The sequence below is a fragment of the Zalophus californianus genome, chromosome 9 (assembly GCF_009762305.2).
Source record: "Zalophus californianus isolate mZalCal1 chromosome 9, mZalCal1.pri.v2, whole genome shotgun sequence".
NCBI lineage: Eukaryota > Metazoa > Chordata > Mammalia > Carnivora > Otariidae > Zalophus > Zalophus californianus.
The window spans coordinates 37,135,790-37,160,241 of NC_045603.1; the positions used below are offsets into that span (position 1 = coordinate 37,135,790).

The 24,452-nt window shown below is 36.3% G+C and overlaps 1 protein-coding gene across 33 annotated transcripts in view; it reads left to right on the forward strand.

Annotated features, from left to right (window-relative positions):
• The window catches only part of PPFIA2 (PTPRF interacting protein alpha 2), a 465,447-nt gene that overhangs the window by 61,486 nt on the left and 379,509 nt on the right, over positions 1-24,452 (forward strand). The gene's annotated exons all lie outside the window — the stretch shown is intronic.

The window sequence follows — 24,452 nt, forward strand, 5'->3', positions numbered from 1 at the left end:
TTCTTTCTCTCTCTCTCTCTCTTTCTCTCTTTCTCTCTTTCTCTTTTTCTTTCTCCCTTCTCTGTTGTCTTTATTGGTAATTGTTCTCCGAAATATTTCTGTGGTAGATTTTAGCTGTCACTTGCTTTTTATATCATTCTGAACACTGAATGAAGTTGAAATATAAATTCAAACATAATGCACAATGCCAGAAGTGAAACTAGTTATCTTTTACATGGTGACATTAAATTGTTTTGAAACACATGTTCCAGAACCATATGCTCTGGAATGTGCCAAAAGGAAAAAAAAAAAAAAACCCCTCTGGGCAGAGAAAGTTTTCAGGTTCCATGTTTTATTCTCTATAAGCTCATCATTTATTTTTCCACAAGCTATGACAAATTTTATATTTAGCAGAAGAAAACATCTTTAAAAAGCATAAAACAGGAGTTTTAACTTTTTTTTAATTTGAAAGCAATAGACAATGACTAGAACTTTGTCTTTGATTAACAATTGTAATTTTTCAAAATATTTTCATTTAAATATCAAATGTAATCTTTGTTGTTACTCCTGTGGTTAGAGAGGTTTACTTTGCTTTCCAAGTGAGTTAACTGTGGTGTCCAGAGAATAGCCTCAGAAAACCAAATAATTTTATGTAGCAAGGTCAGAATTAGCATTTATGGCAAAGAAAGAACATCCATTTTTTTGGTCATTTTGGCCCTTACTTAGGGACTTTACTGGCAGCATTGAACATTTAAGGGGTTCTTAAACATAAGAGGTATTCCCAGAGAGGGTGCAAAAGATACCACTCTCCCAAGATACAAGCCCAAAGATAACCAAAAGAAAGAAAGACCCAGACAACTCTCCTGAAAGTTGCAACAGTCAATAGGATGCTAGACGCAAATGGAAAAGAACCCACATTTCTGTCCAACTGTATTTTTGGGGTCCCCAAACTGACAGTTGCCATAAAAGTTCTCAGGACACAAATCCAGTCAAATAAGGGGTCAGGAGCTGTCTGGGGAAGAAAAAGGAGCCACAATCAATGGATATCTGAAAGCAAATTCAGGAGTCACAATTTAAAGACCTAATATTTATTTGTTTGGTTGTTTGTTTGTGGATATCTGAAAGCAAATTCAGGAGTTACAATTAAAGACCTAATATTTATTTATTTATTTGTTTGCTTGCTTGCTTATTTATTTATGCATGCATGCCTGCCTGCCTGTCAATCTGAATTTGGAAAGGTAAAGACAACATAAAACTTTACCTTCCTGTCTCAATAGCGATCTAGGGCCGACTTTGATAAGAATTCTTACCCTTTGCCAGCTTCTGCCAGTTTTTGCAGGATATAGTCTGCAGGCTCTGGGAGTGGGTCTCACTCTAGTAATGAGAAACTATAGAGTAGGAAAAAGAGTTTCCCTCTACCCTTGATGGTGAGTTTTTTTGTTTTGTTTTGTTTTTAAGATTTTATTTATTTATTTGACACAGAGAGAGAGCACAAGCAAGGGGAGTGGCAGGCAGAGGGAGAAGCAGGCTCCCCACTGGGCAGGGAGTCCCACACAGGACTTGATCCCAGGACCCTGGGATCATGACTCCAGGCCAAGGCAGACGCTTAACCAACTGAGCCACCCAGGGGCCCATGAGTTTTTGTCTGAGACCCCTTTTTCTCTAGGGCAGCTCATAAATGGATAAGCTTATCTAGATTAAAAGTTCTCCACTGTGGCCACTGTAATTCAAGATTACTCTTGGTGAATTCAACCTGCTTGTTCAGCCTTAAAATAAAATTTTATTCACCTGAAGCCTCATACTGGAACCCGTGCAGCTTAAGTTGGACCAAGAATGATTCCGGACCTACTCTGGTTTCTGTCAGACCCAGAACGACTCCGGACCAAGTCTGGTTTCTGAGTGGGACCCACTGTAACCCTGGACGTGCTCTGGTTTCAAAGCCGGAAGTGGTCCAATACTGAATGTGCTCCGGTTTCTTCCTCAGACCCTAAACCCGGTCCAGTTTTTAAGCCAGTCCCTGCCTGAACCTAGACCTGGGCCAGTTTCCAGGTAGGACCCAGTCTGACCCAGAACTCAGTCTGGTTTCTAAATCCGACCCAATCTAGTTCCAGTCGGTTTCAGGACCCAGTCCAGAAAAAAAAAAAATTCTCGAAGTCTGAAAATTCACAACGCAAAGCGGCAGAGGACCCGAGAAGGACTCATGACCCCCCGAAGCAGTGAGAAAGCAAAGAGCTTGAGGTGCTCAACAGGTACCATCCATATCTGGTTGCTCCTTGCTCCAGGGGTGGGGAGGGAGGGGCAGGGGTGTCTTCTTTGCTTCCCTGTTTTGACATTAAGAACTGTTAAGAGATAAACTGAGGCATATTAAAAATTTTAAGATTTGGGGCACATGGGTGGCTCAGGCAGTTAAGTGTCTGACTCCTGATTTTGGCTCAGGTCGTGATCTTGGTGTGGTGAGATCTAGCCCTGGGTTGGGCTCTGGGCTCAGTGCAGAGTTTGCTCCAGAGTCTCTCTCTCCCTCTCTTTCTTTCTCTCTCTCTAAAAATAAATTAAAATTCTTTAAATTTTTTTTTAAGAATTTACTTGAGCAAACATTGATTCAAATTGGACAACATCCAATCTAGCAGGTAGGTAGGAGCTCTGAGGAGCTGTACAAAATTAAAGACTTTTATAGGTAGAAGGGAGTGGGAACAAAGAAGTTATACTAGGCAAAAAAGGGAGTTCATTATTTCAAAGTTACTTTCCCTTTAGGGGATAATAGGGGTTTATCTTGAAGATTACCTAACTAGAGCTGATCAGGAGATTCCTGATTGGTTTAAGTAAGATTCCATTTCTGGGAGAAGTCTTGGTTTGGTGACATGGGGTTTAACATAAACAACTCCATTTTGGGCCTGTTGTCTTGTTTTTAATAAAGGATATAATCTTCTCTAAGTATAAAATATAACAAAAAAAAACCTTGAAAAAAAAAAGCAGAAAAAAGATATGTTTCTGACTCATCTAGCCTAAGAAAAGACTAGATAGATGAAAATAATGGGACCTTTAAGTTTGTACATCCCTGCCGCACCCCACTATTTTTCAAACCAGGGTATTGCCAAATGTTATAGGACTGATTGCACAACAAAGAGGATGGCCACATGCCTGATACCATTATTAGTTCCCTATTTTATTCTTTGGTGAATTTATTGATATTCCTTATCAATAGCCTATATACAGCCTGTACACCTGCTCAGATCTTGTCCATACCTCAAAAACAAACATCCTTTGCTAGAAAGGCAGATTTTTTTCATTCCTAAATCCACTGAATCAGAAACTTATGGATGAGGTGTGGAATCTGCATTTTTATCATCTTTCCAGATGTGCATAAGATTTGAGACTTATTTAAGAGGTAAAATTACAAGGCCTGGGTGATGTAATGGAGAAAGGAATCATCCAGGGATTCTACAAAGTCTGATTTAGGTAATGAATGGTAGTATTATTAATGGAGGTATGAAGGTCAGTTGAGAAGAAAACCTGAATACTTCAGGTTGGATACATTATATTTGGGATTTCTCAGTGGCAATAAGCAACAAGACAGATAAGGATTCAGGAATCATCAGTCCACCTTATAAATGGATGAGATCCTCCAGGGAAATCACAGAATAAGAAGACAAATGAGTCAAGGATTTAACTTTGAGGGATACCAGTTTCAGATAAAGAGGCTTGCATTAAAGAATCTGAGAAGGAGTGGTCATGGGGTTAGAACTAGGAGAAAGTTTAGTATTTTCATGGAAGCAAGTTTCCTGGGTTAAAATTTCAAGATGTGAAGATTCAACCATGTTATGGTGGACATCCAATAAGAATTTTATTTAACTATACATAAATATCATTGTGCCTTTGGCAAGATAAGATTCAATAGAATTGAGGGGGGCGCCTGGGTGGCTCAGTTGTTAAGCGTCTGCCTTTGGCTCAGGTCATGATCCCAGGGTCCTGGGATCGAGCCCCACATCGGGCTCCCTGCTCAGCGGGAAGCCTTCTTCTCCCTCTCCCACTCCCCCTGCTTGTGTTCCCTCTCTTGCTGTGTCTCTCTCTGTCAAATAAATAAATAAAATCTTAAAAAAAAATAGAATTGAGGAAGCAGAAACCGGTTTGGAATTGAAAGATAGATGAAGATATAGAGAGGGAAAGGTATACTGCTTCTTTTAGAAGATGGACTAAAAAGGAAGGAGAGACAGGGAGATACCTGGATGATGATTCAGGGCTAAGAAATGTATATTAAGATACAATAATTGGGGTGCCTGGGTGGGTCAGTTGATTGAGCGCCTGACTCTTGGTTTCAGCTCAGGTCATGATCTCAGGGTGGTGCGATAGAGCACCGTGTCGGGCTCTGTGCTCAGCTCAGAGTTGTCCTGGGACTCTCTCTCTGCCCCTCCCCCATACAATTAGTAAATCTTTTTAAAAAGATACAATAATTAATATTGTTCAAAGTTGTAACACAATTTATGGTGACAAAATACACTACAGGTAAACTTTTATCTTTATGGAATCATCTTAGAATCCAGTAATTTGTTTCTTCTTTCATTTTGATTACACTTAAATCTATACTTAATTCTAATGATCAGGGGAGAAGCTAACTTTTGTTTTAGGGATTTTATCATAATTTTTAAGTGTAGATACTCTGGACAAGTGCTTACATGACTACTATGAACAAAGTAATTTCACCACTACGCAATTTTTGATACATAAAATATTTATGATAAATGTTGGGGAAAATCTTTAAAACAAGAAGGAAATATCTCTTTAAAAAAGTAGTGTTTACACAATCTGAAAATCATTAAAAATTAAAATAATTTTTATGTATTATTGTATTTATTTTAAAATGTTTTTTATAATGTATACCAAGAGTAGGGGCTTCTTAACCCTATCAAATGTTTAAACTTCTATTGAAACAAACAAATACAAATCAAATGGATCCTGTTTTATCTTTTTATTGTTTGAGGATATGGATAGATAATCTGCCCATTTAAAAAGGTTTATACTCTATATATCATCTTTAGTGATTTCTTCTAATTTCTTGAATCCCATAATATTTTATTTCTGAAGTCTTTCTGTTGTTTTATAGTAGATCTATCATCTGATTCTATATATCCTTTGATAGTAGAATATCTGATCTAAAGGCTTTTCTGAGTTAGAAGAAATAAGTCTGTTTTCAAAGTTACTCATGGATAGCAAATATCTTAGCTTTCCCAATATTTATAGTAAAGTCCCTTGTGCTCAAATGCATTAGTTATAATATACAATTATCATGGAACATGCAACAGATAACTTACATCCAGTCTACTCAAAGCCACTACTCTAAAGAAGAAAAGGAATGGGTCTGTTTCCACTGTGTGTGTGTGTGTGTGTATAAAAGTATTTATATATGTCTGTGTATATATGTCTGTGTATATATGTGTGTGTAAATGTAGGCTTATGTAAAAGTATTTGTGTATATATGTGTGTATGTATAAATATATATATATGAAAATATGTGTGTATACATATATATAAAAATATGGCTTATTTAAAAATGTCACTAAACAAATTTATCTGAATAGGATTATTCTTATCATATTGGTTATAGTATTCTGTGTTTCAAATTCCAAACACCCTATATAAATTTGTTTAAAAAAAGTAACTTCAAAGATTACGTTGATTGATCATTCTAGCCTGGTTTGAATTAAAATAGTGTATTCATCCAGTCATTCAATTATATTTGAGTGCCTATCATATGTAGACACTTATCCGCATGCCTGTAAATTGAGCAGTGAACAAAACAAAGCCATGAGGAAATGTGCTGAATAGTAAGGGAGACAATGAGAGAGCATTTGTAACATTTTGTAAGTTTTTCTATTGACTGATTTTCATTTTGTCATTTCCATGTTCTGTTGCAGTTTCTATGTTAATGTTATTACCTAAAAGTGGAAATTATCCTCTTCTGAATAGCGTAAATCTAAATTCAATAGTGTGATACAATTATGTATAGATTTTTCAGTTAAAGTGGCCTTAAAACTCTTCATAATTATAAATACAACTTATTTAATTTCTCTGCTTTTCTTTTCCTTTCCTTCCCCAAACCAATTAAATATATCTCCCTAGTCTGAGCTGAGAGTTGTTGCAAGGGAAAAGAATTTTAACTAGCATAAATAATGGTATTTTATAAATTAGTTTTTAAATATTTTAGCATAACTTTTTGTAACATACCATATGGCATAATATTTAGTGACTCAGAATAGCCTTAAGGCTTTAAAAATGATTTACTGAGAAATTATCTTACTTTGATTGTCACTTTCTGATAAGACCTCCCAAATGAGAGAAAAAGATTGTCTTCCTTTCTATATTTAATTTGTCACACAATTAAAACATATTCATTAAATAAAATTTAGAAATTCAAGGGACAATCTACATTTTCTATGTAAGCTTGCCCCTTTTCTCATTAGGTATTATCTGTCTGTGATTCATTTCAACAACAACAAAAATTATTCTAGATTCATAGTTAGCCCAGATTTAAGATTAAAATCTTTTACTTTCACATGCAAAAAGTATCTTGCTTCTCAAAGGAAAAAAATCAAATTCAAAGGTAGAACTTTATTTCCTTTTAAGTATATGCACTTTAAGGATAAAAGAATGTCTTTTCATCCAGTGAAGAAAGACATAGCAGGAGATCAAATAGGTCAAGACTAATTGGATCCTATTTTAGTAGGTAACTTTATATTGCCTATTTTCAAAAAAGTGTCCAAAACATTTTTAATTAACCTTTTCTGAGAAAGGATTCATGATATGGCTTGAGAAATTGCTCATTCAAAAGTAAACTTTGAAGAAATGAAAATACAGTGATATGTGTTATGAACAAAAATTTTGCTGAAGACGTGGTATACAAGAAGGCTTGAAGAGACCTGCTTAATTATAGGTCTCATTAAACCTGTAAAAAAATTGTGAGATCTATTAACCTTGGTTTGTGTCTCTGCTTCATTAGAGAAGCCTGGTTGTTTCATGATTTGGTAAGTCAAATATTCAAGGCTTAAATATATAAATATTGAAATATATCAGTCTTTTTTTCCTTACTCTTCATTCAGCCACAATGTCTCCTGATGAAATTGTCACCACACCCTCATGATTAGATGAGAGGGAGAGCCTGTAGGCCACATACCTGGTAAAATTGAAGGGCCAGACTGTTTTACTCTATCAGTATGAGTTCAAAATTTAAAACAAAATACATGAAAACAATATTGCAACGACTACTACTCAAGCTATGCTCCTACCAGCTAACCCTTATTTTCATTTGCTATGTGCAGTCATTTACCCTCCCAATGACCATGTGAGACAGGTACTATTATTATATAAGTTTTATATGTGAGACACAAAAACACAGGAATGTTAAATAACTAACCCAAGTTTACTCATCCGATCAGATTCAAACCCAGGTATTCTGGCTCTAAAGCTCATATCCCTGACTACACTATCCAGCCCCACATTTAACACTAACACCAAACCACATGACATAGAACCACCATATGTTGAAATTAAATTAGCTTCTCAGTCTATTTTCTGATTGCAAAATTCTGGATAAATTTGTCTCTCATGTTGGGGGACGCTGCTTGTTCAGACAATTATGTAACAGCCCTGGGAATTAGGAATGAGGTCAAGGAGTTGCCTAAGGAAACTAGAGTTGGGAATATAAAATGAAAAACCATTTAGAAGAAGCCGAAATCAATTGATGTATACTGGTGATCATTAGAGCAGAAAGATCAGGTTTTTTAGGAAAACATTAAAAAAATTTTTTTTTGACTGCTGTGTGTGTGTGTGTGTGTGTGTGTGTGTGTGTGCAGAGTGAGGCTGGATCATTTGTAAATGCTCATATAAAGGGGAATTCTCTACATGGAATTTTAATATCTTCTGTACTTTATAGTGCTTCCTCAAAAGGATGTTTTTAAACTGCCTTATTTATTAATTACTAAAGCACTAGGTAGAAATGATTTGGATGGATATGTTCATATTTTTATTATGTGGTCAGACATTGAATGAGGAGTATTTTTAATCTCTGTTGTAAAATATCTCAGGTTAAAAATAAAGTATGAGTCATCTGCTATGATGGTATATTCAGTAGCTAAAAATCACAGTGCTTTTAAAACATTCTGCTGTGTCAATTCGACTAAGTCATTCATACATAATTGAAAAGATACTGCTTTTTCTCTATAAGATTTCATATTGTAACTGATATTTATAAGGGTTTGAGTTATCAAAACTCCACCTTGTAGTAATCACCACAAAAAATGCTTTTCTTAGAAATTTAAGGATCCTTAAGTATTCAGAGATGGCCAAGACAATGGAAATGTAGAGGGAAGAAGGCATATTGTGAGTTATGCATACCTTTTTTATGATTCTTACTCATAATTATCAATAATGCAGGCAATCAATTGACCACTTAGTGTTTTTTCCTGAACATTGCTTTGCTTTTAGAAATAAAGTTAGAGTTGTACAGATGCATAAAAGAAGAAAAATAACTTTCTATGGATTTATTGGTATAAAAACTTAATCCTGTGAAATATTTTTATTTTATAATGAGCCCTTATATGGTGGATATACAAAATTGAATGATAGATTAAAAATGTAGGAGTTTTGAGTTTAGTTACTGTATTAGCTATTTATTCCTGTGTAAATAGTTACATGGTTTTGTAAACCTCAAAACTTACTGGCTTAAAACAACAGCATTTATTACCTCACAGTGTCTGCGGGTAGGGGTTTGGTGCAGTTTAGCAGGGTCCTCAGACCCAAGGTCTTTCCTAAAGCTGGAATCAAAGCATTAGCCAGGCCTGCAGATATTTCAGGCTCCAGTAAGGGAGGAACTGCTTCTAAATTCACCTACAGAGCCTGGCAGGCTTCACTTCCCAGCTGGTTGTTGGCATGAGATCTTTGTTTCTTGTCACATGGACCTCCCCATAGGGATGCTCACAATGTGGCAACTTCCTCTAGAGGAGTCTGAGAGAGAAAGAGAGTTGTCACAATTTTCTCAAAACCTAATCTCAGAAGTGACATTCCATTACTTTTACCATACTTTCACTAGGTCTAGCTCACGTTCAAGGGGAGGGGATTATACAGGGCAAGAATTCCAGAACATGAAATCATTGAGAGCCATTTTAGAGTCTTCCTACCACATTTTCAAAGACATATTAAACAATATTGTAAAAGAAGGGAAATGTATCTTTTTCTTCTCTTTCCCTTTTTGATAACTTTCTTCCTTATGGAATTCTCTCTTCTGGTCTAAAATGACTTGTCTCTTCCCCACAACTGATTAAAGTTTGCTTTGAGCTATTGTTGAAATAATCTTATTTTGTGTGTAAGACATTTAGCAAATGCAATGTGGACAATAACAGAATGAGTAACTTAATGTACTTCCTCCCAATGAGTTTGTACTGTAGGTGCTTAAGATGGGTTAGAATATGTTGAAATGATTCATTTTGTGTTAGTGACTAATTCCAATAATGAGTTTTCTTTTAATTATGCCTTAGGTTTCAAGGCCTTAGAATAGAATAATAAGTTATAATAGGACCTCAAAGGGAATCCTTTTTGTTAGAGGCCTTAAGAAGCCTCTTCCACGGTACAGGCAGCTGCCTACTTTCAGCATCCTACTATTGATTGCTTGGGGGTTTTTGATTTGACATATTTATCAAGAGCTTATAGAACACAGAGAGGTATAGATCAATCTCTGCTAAGGGAGTTGAAATTTATATGGAAAGAAGTGGTAGAATATATGACAATTAATACATGAATATAAATATAATGGAATTTCAGTGGATGAAGAGGTCACTCCTGGCTGGGCTGGTCAAGAAAGTGTTTTGAACCTGAGCTATCCTTATAGTTCCTATGATTCAGGCGAAGCCTACTCCAGCTTATATTTTTAATATCTCATTATGGTAGGGTAAATAATAATTGCCCAAAGATGTCCACGTCTTAATTCCAAAAACCTGTGAATATGTTACCTTATATGGTAAAAGGGACGGTTCAGGTATGTTTAGGATCTTGAGATGAGGAGACTGTTCTGAAGTATTTGGATGAGGTCAATGTAATCATAAAGGGCCTTATAAGAGGGAGGCAAGAGAGTTAGAGTCAGAAAAAGGAGATGTGAACCAGAGATTGGAGTGATGCTCTTTGAAGTTGGAAAGGGGGCAAGAAATGCAGATGGCCTCTAGACTTTGGAAAAGGTAAGGAAATAATTCTCCCCTGAAATCTCCAGAAGAAACACAGCCCTGCCAACACCTTGATTTTTAGACCTCTGACCTCCAGAATTGTAAGAGAATAAATGTGTTTTCTTTTAAGTCACTAAATTGTACTAAGTTGTTACAGTAGCAATAAGAAATTAATATACTTCTTACTCGCTGAAATTTCACTTATCTATCCCCAGACTAGGTTGCTTAACCCTTCTAGGAAGTCATCTTGGGTTAACTACCTTTCAGGATGTACTTCCTCTGGGTAGGCCAAATATGGTCTTTGGGATTGTGTGTGTGTGTGTGTGTGTGTGTGTGTGTGTGTGTGTGTGTGTGTGTGTGTTGGCGTTAGGGAGTTAGAAACAGGGATGGGCTTTGGTGCCCATGTCTGAAGTTGCTGGACATCCTGAAAAGTAAAGATACTGCACTATGAATGAAGAAGATAACAGATGTTGATAAGATTGGAAATATTGGAACCCTTGTACACTATTGGTGGGAATGCAAAATGGTGCAATTACTATGAAAAACAGTACAGAGGTTCCTCAAAAAATTAAAAGCAGAACTACCATATGAACCAACAGTCTCACTTCTGGGTATTTATCCATAAGAATTAAAATTAGGACCTTAAAAAGATCCCATGTTTAATGTAGCACTATTCACAGTAGTTCAGATATGGAAAAATCTTAAATAGATAAAGGGATATAGAAAATATGACATAAAGGGCATCTGGGTGGCACAGTTGGTTAAGCATCGGACTTGGTTTCGGCTCGGGTCATGATCTCAGGGTCGTGACATCAAGCACTGCATGGGGCTCTGCGCTAGCGGGGAGTCTGCTTGAGACTCTCTCTCCCTCTCCCTCTGCCCCTTCCTACTGCATGTGCTCTCTCTCTCTCAAATAAATATATCTTAAAAAAAAGAATATATGACATGTTTACACATGTGCACACACACACATATACTACATACATATGTATATATATGCACAATGGAATGTTATACAGCTTTTTAAACGAAGGAAATCCTACCAAATGCAACAATATGGATGAAGCTTGAGAATATTATGCACAGTGAAGTAAGCCAGTCACAGGACAAATTCTACATGATTCCACTTATATGAGGTGTCTACAAGAAAGTCATAGAAGCAGAGAGTGGTGGTTTCCAGGGGCTGTGGAGAGGGGGAGATGGGGAGTTGCTAATCAACAGTTATAAAGTTTCAGTTATACAAAATAAGTAAGTTCTAGGGACTTGTGCAACATGTGCCTATAAGTTAATACTACTGCATTATGTACTTAAAAATTTAGCAGGATAGATTCCATGTTAAATGTTCCTAGTTTAATAAAATATGTATAGGAAGATTTTTCCTACCCAATATACCAATAATGTCCCCATTAAGAGAAGGTGCCCATCACTTTTGGCAGAAACTTTTTTTTTTTTACAGTATTTTAGCATGACCTGGTGTAGCTTCTTGGTTGAGGATGTGGGGATACTTGTCACCATAACATTCTTCTTGGCCTTTGGGCCAAGCTAAAGTTGAGAAGGTTTCCAATTTTATTTTTTATTTTTATTTTTTAAATGTTTTATTTATTTATTTGACAGAGAGAGACAGCGAGAGAGGGAACACAAGCAGGGGGAGTGGGAGAGGGAGAAGCAGGCTTCCCGCTGAGCAGGGAGCCCGATGTGGGGCTCGATGCCAGGACCCTGGGATCATGACCTGAGCCCAAGGCAGACGCTTAATGACTGAGCCACCCAGGCGCCCCGAGAAGGTTTCCAATTTTAATATTAGGTTATATATAGCTACTGCATTATGCATTCAGGATTCACAATCCAGTTTTGGGGATGCTGGAGGCAAAGAAATAAAGACTGATCTACCATTACAATGTAGCTATAGGCTGTCCTCAGTCTACTTGTATTGTATTAACTGAAACCAGTGCATGTCAAAACCAGAGAGCTGTGTCCTTGCTTTACATGGTAGCTGAGTTACCATGGAGCCACGTCAGGATGTGGTTCTTATATTCACCAGTTTCAGTTAACACTGTGCCATGCAAAATGAGTACTGTCTGCACTTTCTGTCTGGGTGGCTTTAAGCAAGAGAAATGTGCATACTTTGTTACTGCACTAATCTCAAGAGACTTGGCATTCTATGCACTTTGGAATTCTTAACTGGCTGTGTGGCTCAGATGAATGCTCTCAGTTACATTTGGAAAGAATAATTAATAATGAAAAATAGGTTCCAGAAATATGAAGGAAAAGAAAGATCTGAATATAAAATATTCTAAATTAATTATAGTAAATCAAAGCATATTATAAATTTGAAGCTTGGCTTTGAGTTTTTTGTTTTCTTTGTTTTGTTTTGTTTTTTGGAATCTGATCAAATGAATAGAAGAAAACAAGACTGTCTATAGAGCATATACCGACCATAGACCATTCTGTCATGGACTCTTAAGTCTCCAGGTTAGAAGACTCTTGCATTATGTTATAATCTCAGTTAATTTAGTAACATAGCATCAGTGCATTTTATGCTCTCATTTCAGTCAGCTTCATTTCCTTTCATTTAATAGTATTTTGAGAATGTGATACTGCTATTGTAAACATTGATTCATATCAGAATTTTGGTAGCATCAATTGAAATGGAGCTGCCCAGAAGAAAAATAGAGAAATCATATGTCCTGTTGCTATTTCTGGTTACCATTCTAATCATCATTCATCATTTCAAAAGCAGAAGAAATAGGAAATGAATTTGAAATTTACTTCTTGTGATTTGGAACTTGGTAAATGAATTTTTTCCCTAAAGTAAATAGCAATGCAGAAAAGGAATTTGTCTGCATATCCTTTAGATTCAGATTTGACTTTGTTCTGAAAAGTTTGCGTATCTGATTTTAGATAGTGCTACTGATTCCTGTTTTTTCAAGTTCTCATCTCTCCCCCATCTATCTGATCCTCCATGCCTCTTATTTTCAAAATTAAGTTATGAGCATGAGATACATAATATTTAGCTGAAAATCCCATGCCAGACTTTTCTGAAACTGTAAACTTAATGTATTTGAAAAATATTTTATCTGCTCTCTTGCCAGCTTCTCATGATTACCTTAAAAATTATTAGTGTTAATTGGCTTAATACCTAGAATCTCGTAAGATGAGTATTTATTAGAAATATCTATGTAATACGCTTATATATTTTTAATAAATTATTTGCTCTGTTTCTGTTTTTAGTTCATAAGCAATTCTTCCTTACAGTTATTTATAATTCAAAATGATAAATGGCTTTGAGGTACTTTGGTGTAGTCAGTAGAATTGCAGATAATAGTTGGAAGGGCAGATGTATTTTATTTTTTCCTCTAAAAAAAAATCACCTCAGATAGAAAAAAAATCACCTCAGATAGGACAATCTCCAGTTATTTTTTTGACCTCGCAAATATTTTAAGCTATTATTTACTGAGTTAAAAATAAAACCTGATACTTTAAAAGGGTAAGATATGTTTTTTTTTTCCCTAGCTAATTTATTGTGTTGCGTCAGGGGAAGATTAAGTATAGGTGGAGGTTGTTTTTTTTTTTTTTTATTTGACAGAGAGAGAGAGAGAGCACACAAACAGGGGGAGCAGCAGGCAGAGGGAGAGGGAGAAGCAGGCTTCCCACCGAGCCCGGAGCCCAACGTGGGGCTCAGTCCCAGGACCCTGGGATCATGACCTGAGCTGAAGGCAGACGCTTGATCGACTGAGCCACCTAGGCACCCCTAAATGGAGGTTTAATTGTAAACTAAGATCACAGTAATTGAGTCTCTGACTCTTAACCAACAATGGCTTATAGATAAATCTGCCGTAAATTATGTGTATCGTGGATTATAACATTGATATCCTCTTTTAAATGTTGGATCTTTTCTCTCAGTTGCTACCTCACATTTTGAACAGGCTGAAAGCTGCCCACCATGGTGCATAAATATGTGATGTCAGATAACACACACTGGAAGAGGAATAAATTGTGTATAGGTTCATGGTATGGATTTTATTCAGTAAATAATTCTAGCAAAAAGATTGCTCAAAAATAAAAATTATATATTTAAAAATACTGTGAAAAATTTATAATAACCAAAAACATAAAAATGCATGAAAAATTATAGGGTGGATTGAGGAGGTAAAATATAGAATTTAGGATCTTTTGCCTTTCAGGGAACATACATTCTAGAAATTTAATGGAAGTTAATAAATAGAATTAATCCATATCTAGGTCTTATCCACATGTTTCTAATCCATATCTATTTCAACATACATCATTTTGTAATCTGTGTCAATAACCTATCTTTGTTTTACTCATTTATAATCTAATCTGTGCCTATGCGTCATTTCATGTATAGTAATAACTAATAATAATTGACAATTTACTATCAGTTATCATTAAGTATCTTTCCATGAACTCTCATAATTAGTTTTCCAAGGTCCTCCTAAGATAGGTCCTAGGACATAGATTGACTTATTTTACATGAGGAAGATCAGGCAGTTGGCCCAAGTTCACACAGCTGGTAAGTAGTGAACATAGGCTTGAACCTGTTTCCTTGATCACTAAGGTATTTCTTCTCCCATGTGTGTTGCATTTTGCAGGCTTGAGGTAGAATTGAAGGGCTATTGACCATCTTTCAGGCAGAGTCTCTTGGGATGGTGCCTCTGTCGTGTTAACAAAAATATCTGATCATCAGTCTTGCCATCCAGAAGTTCAATTTCTGCAGTAAACTCAAAGATAATCAGCTTCTCGATGGTTGTTTTATAGTAATGAAACAAAAATATAATGAGGACAAAAATCTATTAATATAGGATAATGCACATTTCAAAGTGGTCCCAAACACTGATGTCAGCTAATCAGCTTATCCTTTCTTTGCAGGAGAAATTCATAGGAAGCTAAATTCAACATAAATTTTTCAACTTCCTTTAACATTTATTGGTTTTTCTTTGTGGTAACTTCTGAGGACACAGAGATAATAATAAGTACAGTACTGAGTTGATTTAACCTTCAATTTTTTTTTCACATGAGTAAAATGACAATTATAAAGTGATGTATGTAGTAAAGTTGTGATAGAGTTAAGTGCAAGATGCTGGGAATAAAGGGAGAACTAACACTCTAGCTTGAGGGACTCAGGAAAGTCTCCTAAGAGAGGTGATGCCTGCAGTGGATCTCAAAGGTAAAATTTATCCAGAGGAGGGAGGTGGCTTTCTAGGCAGAAGGATCTGTGGTGCAGTAGCATAGAAGTTAAAAAAAAAAAACAACACTTGACGCAAAAAAAGAAGTATGGAGTTCATTATGGTAAGAGTGTAAGGATTCTTTTGAGGAAGTGGTGAAAGGTAAAATGAAAAAAGTAGTCCAGAATGATATAATGAAAGACCTCATGGATAAATACGCTTGATATTTTTTTTCCCAAGAAGAATGGGGACTTATTAAGAATTTTGGGTATGGGAGTAACCTATACATATCTGCATTTGAAACACATCATTCTAGAGTAGTGTTTTCCAAATTTTACTTTGCATTAGACTCACTTGGGGGCTTGTTCAAACACAGAGTTTCTGATTCGGCAAGACTGCAGTAAAACGTAAAAAAATGCGTTTCTTTTTCTCTCTCTTTTTTTTTAGAGAGGGAGCATGCCCATGCGGGGGTGGGGGAGGGGCAGAGGGAGAGGGAGAGAGAATCTGAAGCAGGCTCCATGCCCAGCATGGAGCCCAAGGTGGCCCAATCTCATGACCCTGAGATCCAATGACCTGAGCCTAAATCAAGAGTCAAACGCTTAACAGCAGGTGCCCAAAGAAAATGAATTTCTAAGTTCCCAGGTGACACTGATGTTACTGGTCCCCAGACCACTCTTTGAGAACTACTGCTCAGGAGAAAAGATTATATGAGTGTGAGAGTGGAAAAAAACTCAAAAAACACACTGTTTTGGAGAAAGCCAGCATGGTTGTGGGGTGGGGGAGATAAATGAGGTTTTGAACTAAGGTAGTGAATGCAGTAGTTATTAAAAGTAGGTAATAGATTGAGTTGAGCAGATAGTTTGGAAAGAAAAATTAACTGGCTTGGTAAACAGATACCAGTGTGAGGGAAGACCTTATTTACCTCCAGAAATCCCAGGTTGGGCAACTGCCTGTTTACTGGAAGTACCAACAAGATAAGCACTAGAGGAAGAAATTGGATGGGAGGCAGCTGGCCATAGTAATGGGAGGGGAGGAGAGGAGATGATGTCTGATTTGGACATACTGAGTTTGAGATAACAAGGATACATCAGTGTGTAAACATTGGCAAAGAGGATCTGACAGAGACTGAGACAGGATTCAGCAAAAGATTCCCTTTATCACCTCAGACATATGGAAGGGAATAGACAAGAAAAAAGCAACATGCAAAAAAATTCATAAAGGAAAGCGTTTCAAAGAAGGCACTCCATGGAAAAGGCAGAACCTTGAAACTCTTCGGTACTTTCTTCAGAAAACCCTGTTCCATGCGATACTGGCACAATTATGTCTTTGAAACATATTAGATTTCCTGTTTAGGTGTGAGTTTGAGGACAGTATTTTGACATTAAAAATATATGGCAAAAGTCTTTGGAATTGTACTTTTTTGCTAAATTCAGTGGCATTCACTCTCATACCTGTAGGTTGAACAAGGATATTCTTTTTCCCACCAGACGATCCACTTCACTTCAGGAAAACTCTGCTTGCAATGCCATTCATTCTTTCTACAAATATTGAATAAATATGTTTTTTCCCAAGTCACTATGTGTCATACCAAGTTGTCCCCATTTTTCCCCACACCTCCATTTATTTAAGAGAGCATAATTGTTAGAAATCATTTCCTTTGGAGTCAGCCTATCTAGATTTGAACGCTTATTAGCTGTATGATTTCTGTCACATCATTTAAACTCCTGAAGACTCTCTTCCATCTTAAAAATGATGGAAATAACAGCTAAAAGAGCTAGGATGCTCTTTAATAAGGCAATAGAGCTCTTTATACTGGGTCTGGTATAGTCAATGCTCAATAAGTGTTAATTATATTGTTACACAGTCAAGGTCTCAGGACAAACTTTCCCAGCATGCATTCAAAACCATAAACAATTCTGGAAACATGAAATACTCAAACTTACTGTCACCCTATATAATCTACTTCTATAACACCTATATAGTATAATTTTAGCACCTTGTTTCTCAGAATTCTTCCTCATTTTGCTAGATTGAAAGATCTACTTTTACTCTTAGATTGACATACTCTTAGACTGAAAAGATCCTTGAAATCAGAGAGCATGTCGCAGCCTCTATATTCCATACACCTGATTCTGTATGATACCTTGCACTTATTATGTGTACAATATACATATACTGACTAAATTGTCTTTGTCATTCTGACTCCCCACTAGACTGTGAACTCTTTGAAAGTGACCTTGATTTATTCATCATCATGCTGTTCATGTTCAGCACAGTGCCTCAGTCAGTCATTGCTTTATGAAAGAATTCATTGTGTGGCTCATGGAAAACTTAGATTCGGGCTGGACTGTGCTCAAAGTAAAAAATGTAGATATTTTCCTTTTTTTTTTTAAATTTAAAGAATGACTAAATAGGGCTTTTTCTGGCTTCCATAGGAAAGAAGATATATAAATTGGTTGTGTGTGTTCCCTGCTTCTTCCTCTGCCTCCCAGGAAATTTACCCTGTAAAGTTGCCAAGGAAACACTAACAGCTTAAGTCTGGTAGAGGAGAAAGATGCCTCATTAACAAACTCAGTTTCATTATTTGGATGCTTGCCTCAAGGAGATGCTGTTCTGTGATGGAAGATTGTTTCCATTAAGCATTGTGTGAAAAACTGAATGTTTTTTTTTTGACGAAATTTCTTCTTCTATTACTCTTTCCCAGGGCAGTGAACCTACACACTATGAGACATTACATAAGAACATTATTGACTTGTAATTCAATGTATTTGAACTATTTATTATTGCTAAGTGCATAGGTTAGATAAAGTTTTCAAGCATTCACTGTATAATGATTAAGGGGTGAGGTCTTTAATTTGAAGTATTGACAGTATTTCACCAGAAATAAATTTAATGTATTGTTTATTGTTTATTAAATCCTTTTGTATATTTTCCTTCTTATGAACTAGAAACCCTGGGAATATAGAAATTTATTGTCTTAAGATAATACAGAATTGAGTGCCTTTTCTTTAGGAGGCTGTCTCATCAGTGATGTATAATGGAAAAAAGGTACATGGTGCTTGGGGTTATAACACTTGGGATTCAAAGCTTCTTTCCAGAATTCACTAGCTGTTTGGTCTTGGGAAAATCATTAGTTTTTTATTCAGGCATTCTATAAAGATGGGTTGTGCAAACACTGTTGCCTTGAGCCATCTTTCAAAGTGATATATTTATATAAAAAATGAGAAATTCTTCATTTATGTACCCTGAGCCTCAGCTTTTTTATGTATAAAAATGGTATTATGTGCTTTATTGAGTCATTCATCCATTCAAAAAGTATTTATTGAGCTCCTACTGTGTGGCAAGCTGTTCTAGAGGGTGATGAGAGGTGTTCATCCTTTGTTGGACTCTTGACAACATTGTTCTTTTTTCTTACTTCTCTGGACTTAGGGTTGGTTAAGACTTCCAGCTGTTACTAGTCCCAGTGCATCGCCATTCCCTTGGATCCACTGAACCATCCATACCTTTATAAAGTATCCTTTTATTAAATGCTCTTTTATGATGTTTTTGAGTTTGTCATTTGTTTCTGGGTGGAACTTTCACTGATTTAGACAGTTAGGAAAAGTCTGAGATTTTGATACTTAAATTGAGATATGAGGGAGTGGAGATAGCTAGGGATTGAGCATCCTAAGCAGTATGAAAAACATGTAAAAGACAACCATGTGGTAGGAGTCCTATTTGGACTGTTTCTGGAATGGCAATGGGATCAATGTGACTGGGTGGCATGAGAGAGTCGGATAATGGAAAAAGGATGGTATCAGAGAGATGGTCAAAGCCAAATCACTACAAGGCATTGCAGGACATGGTAATACATGTAATACAAACATAAAATACCTCATCAAATGTTTTTAAATACCTTGCAGCAAATTTTAAATATAATCATTCAGTAAAAATGGTTGAAATCTATTTCTTATTGATTTCACTGTACTGATACATTTTTGATAGATTATTTTAATGCACTAAAATGTACTCTATATCAAAATTGAATCACTTTCCCCAAAAGCATTGGGAAAATATTCCCAAGCTTTAAATATGTATAAACCAAATTTTAAAATAGCAGTAGCTAATAACAATATTATAATGTTTTAAGTATTTTTATAATATAAAGTGACTTTTTGGAAGTATAACACTTGAAACTTGATATTAACATTAAATGTAACTATTAGGTTTCAAGATGTTCTGGGTCTTATGGCATTTGCAATGTTAGACTCAGTGGACTATTTAGAATTTTATTTTTCTTCATTTTTAATGTATTTGATACCCAAGCTATTTTAACATCTTTTTCTTGACCATAACTGGCTGATCCTACTCTTTAGGTATAAAAATAAGGATACAGCAACAGCCCTGAGGGAGATTTCAATCCCAATATCCTCTTTTTTCCCCCACCTCCATGCAGGGGAAACAAGACTTAAACATCAAACTTAATGACTTACATTGAAAACCACATGATTAATCCCTAAGCTCCATTATTGAAAGTGTCTGTCAAGGGAAAAATTATGTCAACTCTTGGAACAGGGGATCATGGGGAGGGGGCACAGCTGGGCAGCCAACAGCATCAGTGCTGCACAATGTGGAGTTTATTTTAAACCTCTCCTAATATGGTACCCGAGGTCCAGGCTGCCCTCAAATCTCACTCTACTCAGAGCTCTGACACTAATCGCTGCACCTGCGGCTCAACCTTCCCAAGACTTGAGACTTCTGATTCGTGAGCAGCCTTGGCTTACCAAGGACAGAGCTTTCCTACATTAGAAGAGGCTGCCTTCACACAGCTTGTGTCAAGGCTGGCTAATAACCTCACTTAGCTATTTGACACCTTGAAGAATAAGTGAAACTTCCATTACCTGAAAATTTTTTTAAGAAATAAGGTTGTTGGGGCACCTGGGTGGCTCAGTTGTTAAGCGTCTGCCTTCGGCTCGGGTCATGATCCCAGGGTCCTGGGATCGAGCCCCGCATCAGGCTCCCTGCTCCGTGGGGAAGCCTGCTTCTCCCTCTCCTACTCCTCCTGCTTCTGTTCCCTCTCTCAGTGTGTCTCTCTCTGTCAAATAAATAAAATCTTAAAAAAAAAAAAAAGAAAGAAAGTTGTTTACATGGTTAAGGATCTTAGTTTAGGGGCGCCTGGGTGGCTCAGTCAGTTAAGTGTCTGCCTTTGGCTCAGGTCATGATCCTGGGGTCCTGAGATGGAGCCCCACATGGGGCTCCCTGCTCAGTAGGGAGTCTGCTTCTTCTCTTTCTCTCTCTCCCCCTGCTTGTGCTGTCTCTCACTCTCTCTCTCTCAAATAAATGAATAAAGTCTTAGGAAAAAAAGGATCCTATTTTATTTTGTTCTGTGTAGATGATGGCAACACATATAATGGAGGCTGTGTAATACTGGCGGTAAGTAGCGATAATATCTGAGTAGCAGCATGTGGGCAGGTACTAGGTTGGCTTGGCATACTTTTATAAATTCAACTGGGAAACAATGAGTCAAATGGATATAAAGACTGTATTACATACACAGCATAAACAGAGTCACCATGGTGTCAGCTCTCTATATTCCTAGGAAGGTTAGGACTAGGTGAGACAAGTAGGGTGCTTAGGGCACAAAATTTGAGGAGTCACTCACTTCTAGGATTGTACAAATGCCAATTCTGTTCTTATAGGACTCTAAAATAAGGTGCCTAAGGGACAAAATTTAAGGAGGGACTCATTGTCAGGATCCTGCACGTGCAGGGGCAGCACTTGTGTGACCCTCAGAATGAATGCGTCCCTAAATTGTATACCCTAGACATGTCATCAGTTGCCTCACCCGACCTGGTCCCTAGTCCCACAGGACGACACTAAATTGGATGGACCAGATGACAGACAACAAGGAGGGAGAGGCAACTGGGGAGGAGCCAATCCCATAGTGCACCTCAGCAGTTTTACTGCCTGCCGATGGATCTAAGGTGGGGAAGAGTAAGGTGGAAAGTTCCATGCCTCACGGGTGCCAGAGAGGTGAATGAGAAGCAGCTGTATGGAAGCTCTTTATATGACTGCCTACCTTGTTCTGTTCTCAGGAGGCTGACAGAATATTCCACCAAGACATAGGCCAACCTACTGTTTAGCTCTGCCTATATTGTCCATGTGGGTATGTTCAAGGTAACCAGAATGCCATGGTAAAGCTATTCCCGTACAACTGGTATTAAAAAACACGTTTGCAGTCATACAAATATGTTTTGTAATACCACTTCTAATAGCTATATGACATTGGGTAAATTATGTAAACTTTTTAACTTCTTAAGTGAGAAAAGAAATAGGTACTCTGTAAGGCTGTAATGTCAATGTTTATAAGGCATTTACATGGTACATAGTAAGTGTTGAAAGAGTAGATATTTTGTTAGATCTAAATGAACTATTAGATCTAAATGAAGCTATTAAATCTAAATGAACATGGTACATAATATAGTTAAATTCTGTAACTAGTTTAAAAAAATCAGTTTGTTTTGAATGTTTAGTCAAACATTATTATAATAGTCAGCCAACAAACTTTCTAGGAGATGAGTGTTTTTACTTTTTGATGTATTTTTGTTGTTATCTGTATAAAAAGATATCTAAATAACAAGATAGATGGATTTGTTAAGGATTTCAGTTATATTTGGCAGACAAAATATTCAATAGCCATCAAAAAATTGACTCACTTTTAGTTATGTGCAGTGTTCCTCAAAAGATTTATTTATTTCACCTATTAATTTCACAACATAAGTGCATTCATGCACACTTATGCTCATTATTCACACCCGAAATGTTTATTTTTGCATCAGGTGATAGATAGCTGTGTTTAATTTGGGCATTCGTCCAAGTAGGACACTTTTTTTCAACTTATACTCAAAATAGCGTATAAGCTCAAAAAATCATTTTTCATTTATTTTATTTTTTTAAAGATTTTATTTATTTGTTTAAGAGAGAGAGAGAAAATGAGAGAGAGAGAGCACGAGAGGGAAGAGGGTCAGAGGGAGAAGCAGACTCCCTGCTGAGCAGGGAGCCCGATGCAGGACTCGATCCCGGGACTCCAGGATCATGACCTAAGCCGAAGGCAGTCGCTTAACCAACTGAGCCACCCAGGGGCCCAATCATTTTTCATTTAAATGAATAATCAGAATAAGAAGATATATCTGTACTCTGTTTAGAGCCATGAGTTCCTAGTTTGCTTTAATTCAACATGTTAAAAATCATTAATCTCAATGCCTTTTGCATTCATCTTCTAAATTCTACTTTTGCTTTGTTTTTCTCAAGACGATAACTGTCATGAAAGGCTTAAAATTTTAGGAATCTGAGAAATGATTCAGTTTACCTAAGATAGCAATAAATCTTCATATCTATGAAAGTAAGAAATCTTTATGATATAACTTTAAAAAATGCATTAAATAAATGGCTAAAGTGCTTTTAATCTGAATCGGTTTCTATGTTATCTCTTTAATAATGACATCAGAAGTGTTTCTCTTTAATGTACTTTATATGTCTTTATATTTAGAAAGGCATGTATTAATTTAAAATGTACTTAAAATCATTTTCTTTCATTTTAAATGTACTTGGAAATCACTTTTCCTATGAATAGAACTTTGTTTTTTGTCATGGTCATAACAGGTATATTTTCAAACAGTGCAGTGATTATGCTTTATTTTCTGTTGATCTAGTATTTTAGCCACTTTACTACCTAATGTTGTCAGTTCATTCCATGAAATTCTAAAACAGGTTTAAAAATTATACTTTTATCTTTGGATTAGAAAATGCTTGTCAGCTTATAAATATGTTTCCCACTTTAGTTTTATTATGTAAGGACATAAGGTTACTTAGATGATTTAATAGGAATGTTAAAGGATCTTGCTGTTTTGAGAGCCAGAAACTTATCTTAAATTTGCAGGTAGGGAGAACATCTGGTTTCAAATGTTACTCAAATGATAGAATCATGGACTTGGACCCTACCATTATATCTTCCCAAATCCATATTACCTTAATTTTCCATAAGACTTCTGTCTCATTTGAAGCAATTTTTATAAGCCTATTTTGGAGCTAGAGTGAGGGAGAGGAAGTTCTTCAAAGGGATGCTGAGTAGGGAAAAACATTATGTACAATATGTTTGTTCCAGTGAAGACAACAATTTTCTTGGCAAGTATTCCTTGTGGTTGCCGTGTCATTTATGGTCCTTGATAAAATATGCATATGGAAAGTCATCACCCATTGAGTTCTTGCTCAAAGTCAGCTTCTTCTGATGGAAACTTTCATCACATCATTCCTTCCTTCTCCCCTGTCCTGCTGTTTATGTTGCCTCCACATGCTCATTTCAGCCGCATGTATTTTGTTAAGATTCCCTATTTTTGAGATACCAGGGAAATAATGATGTGATTAAGTCCCAAATGAATTTGTAGCATAAATCTTCTTAATGATATAAAGGTATTGGTTGTTTCTCTGATCATAGGCATTTAATTTTCTCTTCCTTCAGTCTTGACTCAGTGATCTTCCATCTTTGATTTCTTACTGCAACTGTATTTCCTGGGTTCCTCATCCCTATCCTTTCAAAAAGATGCAAACAGATAAGTGACTGGGGTCACAAGAAAAAAACTTTTTGTCAAGAAGTGTAACTCTTCAGTGTAGCCCCAAACTCCTCCAGCAGCCATTGAGCAGACAGTTTTGGCTACGCTGTATGTGTACCTGTAAATTGGGCATATGCTCTCTAGTTTGTCACAGCATCACCCATTTCTCCGTGTATGATACTTTTGACAATTATCATTATGCAGGCATGATCTTCTGTAGTTACTGACTGAAGATTAGAAATAACCTTGTAAAAGAATAGCTAATCTATCCATATCTATTTATATTTTTATCTTTTAAGTCCAGTAATAGAGTGGACTACAGATAATTAAAATTTTTATAGGGCAAGCATTTTCCATGGGATTTATATTCTTGCAAATAATATGTTAAATTGCAGTTTTATTAAAATTTCTTTTTTCTGTTATGTCCTCACTTTGACTCCCTAGGGAACAAAACTGCCTTCCTACCTAGAGTGATTTTTTTTTTTTGCATATTTCAAGAT